A 3,560-nucleotide genomic window follows, 5' to 3' on the forward strand; every position below is an offset into this window, starting at 1 on the left:
GACAACTATGCTCCAATATAAACAACCAATGAGTCATCAGTTGGACTTAGTCAAAATCTGGTGTTGTACTGGGTTCAGGTCAAGCTTTGCTACTTAATTGATGCATTGCTTTGAAAACACAGGATATTGTCATTTTTGTGTTTTTTCACTCCAAAAATGGTTATGGTTTTACCTTTGTCACCTACTATATGTGTGATTATGAGACTCAAATGATATAATGTATCTAAAGTCCTTTATAAGTATAAAACTCAACACAAAGTGATGTTAATGTTTGTTATTTGTATAAGTTGTTGACTTTCAATGGATGTGTGATCATCATTAATCTTATTAAAAGTTGGGAAAAATGACTTCTTATCTCATCTTAATTATGTCAGGAGCTGCATGATGATCATGGCAAGCATATATTTGTGGGAGGCAGAGGACAGAAGCTCCAGTTATGTCTTCCTCTTATTCAGACATATGATGATAAAAAGCAAAAATTGGGTATTTGATCACGGAGGAGTTGAGCACCAAGGAATCACTCTTTCAAGGAATCTTTAGTGGACCAGGAGTACAAGGTACAGGTGTGTTAGGGCCAAACCCAGACTGATCAGTGAGAAGTAGAGATCTATCTAGTATATGGGCCTGAGAATTCAGGGAAAAAGTGGAGTGACCATTACTTACCATTATTTTTAATGTCACCAACTCATTTCCTCAGGAGAATATTCATCTGTGGCTAGGGCATTCCTCATCAGTGCTTTATGGAGGCCTATTCTGAGAGGTTTTATATGTCACATTATATAGTTTTGAGAAATTGGATGGGTACAGGTACAGAAAGCATGTTTCATTAGAGGAAGGACATTTAAACTCTGGAGATTTAACTTATAGGAAATACCTTTACCACAGAAGTTTGGCACCTTCTATGCAACTTTCAGTTTTAAAAGTTTCCTAGAGTTCTGAAAGAATAAGTGATTTGCCCAAGAACCTAAAACCAGCATTTATATAGTCGGGGTGGGACTTGATTCAGGCTTTCATGTCTCTGAATTCATCCCTCTACCCAGTATACCATGCTGCCTCTCTCAATTCTGTGTGGTGCAATAATATTCTGTTACATTCATGTACATCTTTTCAGCCACTCCATGATCTATGGACATATATTTTGTCATATATTTTTCCATTCTCTAAAAATAGTTGCCCTGGATTATTTTGTATAGATAGAAACATTTTCTGTCTCTGACTTCCCTATTACTTAAGTTCATAAAGGAATTCTGTGGTAGTTTGTTTTGAAAAGCACTTAATATAACTTCCATTTTAGGGAATATTGTTATTTCTATTACATTGGCATGTCCCAACCATAAGCAATGAATTCCCACTCCCCAATTACTTCTGTCTTCTTAAGGAGTGTTTTGTAGTTTTATTTATACCTGTCCTGTATGTGATTTGGTATATTAGCTCCCTGACACTTATGACTATTTGTGAATAGGAATAGCAAATAATAGGGTATTCTTTAACATTACATGATGTCTTTGCATTGCTTATAAACACTTCATAAAATGAAGGACCAGAAATAATAAATAATCCTTTGCTCATCCTTTCATTTTTGTTTTTGCTTATGACTTTTATCAGTGTGAGCAGAGCCTAGTAATAAGCTTTTTTTCTACCCATACTGAGAGATAATTATGTTTTCTCTTTAAAACTTTAGCCTTAGAACATTACCTAGGGGGAGGGGACACTTGTGGTTAAATGATTTTTCCCAGGGCCCCACAGCTGGTACGTGTGTCTTAGATAGAAATTATACCAAATTTTTTCCATCTACTAGATAAGAATTCTTTCCATTATGCCATGATTCACAATCAAAATGGACATTAATCAAGGAAACGAGCAAAAGAAGGAGAGTTAACTGAAGAAAAAAGTTACCCCTTAAGTAAATAGTGGGTCAAACAATAACTTAATGGAATCATAAATATTTTGATCATAACAATGAGACAATACAGCAAAACTCCTAAGAGGACTTTCATCATTGCTGCAATGAAATTTTATACCTCTGAAAATATACATTAATACACTATAAAAAGAAAAAAAATAAATTTAGAGTGAAAGCAAAATTACCTGGGGAAAAAAAAACAAATTATTCTTTAAATAATACAGAAGAAGTTTTTATAATCAGAGCAGAAACATCTTTAAAGCCTGATAATACAAAGACTATCAAACTAAAATTTCTTTTTTTTTAAGCAATTGGGGTTAAAAGAAATTTTAGTAACTTGCTCAAGGTTACACAGCCAGTTATTTTTGTATGGGTGCTGAGTATCTGAGGCCAGAACTGATCCCGGGTCTCCCAACGCTGGGGCCGACGCTCTTACTCATTGCTCCACCTGGCCACCCCTTCAACTAAAATTTCTAAAAGATCATTTTTCAAAGTTTAGAAAAGTAAACTAATAAAAATAATATAGTAATCTAATACAAAAAATAGAGGAAACTCAAACCATTCAAATAAAAACAATATGGCAAAGAATTTTGAGGAGGAATTAAAATAAAATGATGGCACAATTATGTACTGCAAAAAGGCATCTAAAGGCATTTTTTAATTATCTACAAGAAATACATTTTATTTTATTTTATTTTATTTTATTTTTTGCTTTTTTTGGAGGGGGGAAGACTGGACAAAATGGGTTAAGTGATTTGCCCAAGGTCACACTACTAGTAAGTGTTAAATGTCTGAGGTGGATTTGAACTTAGGTCCTCCTGACTCCAGAGCTGGTGCTCTATTCACTGTCACATAGCTGCCCCAAGAAATGCATTTTCTAAATTATCAAAATATGAAAGAAATATCTCAAATATCTTTAAAGACATATCTTCAGAAGAGAATTCAATTAGGTCATTTATGAATTATCAAAACATATTTTCCGTATAGTTAGAATTACAAATGATTTCTATGAAAATCTAAATACTAGTAGCTACATTGTGGGGTCTGACTCTGACATGTAGCATAGGGTGTCATATGGGTCAAAGGGAGACAGAATAAATATCTCTAGTCTCTTTCCCCCTACCCTTCTCTAAAGGAGACTTTAATTCCTGCCAGAAGGGGAAGTAGTAAATTGGGTCCAGAAACCTCAATTCTGTTCTCAGAGAGTTGGGGTTCTGGGCTAGAATTTTATCTATTTGCTCCTTTAAGTATTATTAATTTAAGGGATATGATTTTCAGGTGTTATCTCACTTCTGATTGCTGTTTCACTAATTGGAAAAGCAGAATCCAGTGCCTGACTCCTCCAACAAATACCAGTTCCTCAAAGAATTTAAGTAGTAATTTATCAAGAAATCCATTTATTAGGGGTGGCCAGGTGGCTCAGCGAGTAAGAGCACCGGCTCCAGTGTTGGGACGACCTGGAGATCTGGAGATCGAATCCCGGGCTCAGACACTCAGCACCACACCCAGAAATAACTGGCCGTGTAACCTTGAGCAAGTTACTTAACCCCAATTGCTTAAAAAAAAAAAAAAAGAAATCCATTTATTTATTCCAATAGCAAAACAGAAATCAGAGAAAGTATACATATGGCAATATATATAAAACAATATACATTGA

This window comes from Petaurus breviceps, unplaced genomic scaffold, assembly GCF_028583685.1.
Source record: "Petaurus breviceps papuanus isolate PSGF00001 unplaced genomic scaffold, PetGlider_PUasm1.0 76, whole genome shotgun sequence".
In the NCBI taxonomy this organism is placed as follows: Eukaryota; Metazoa; Chordata; class Mammalia; order Diprotodontia; family Petauridae; genus Petaurus; species Petaurus breviceps.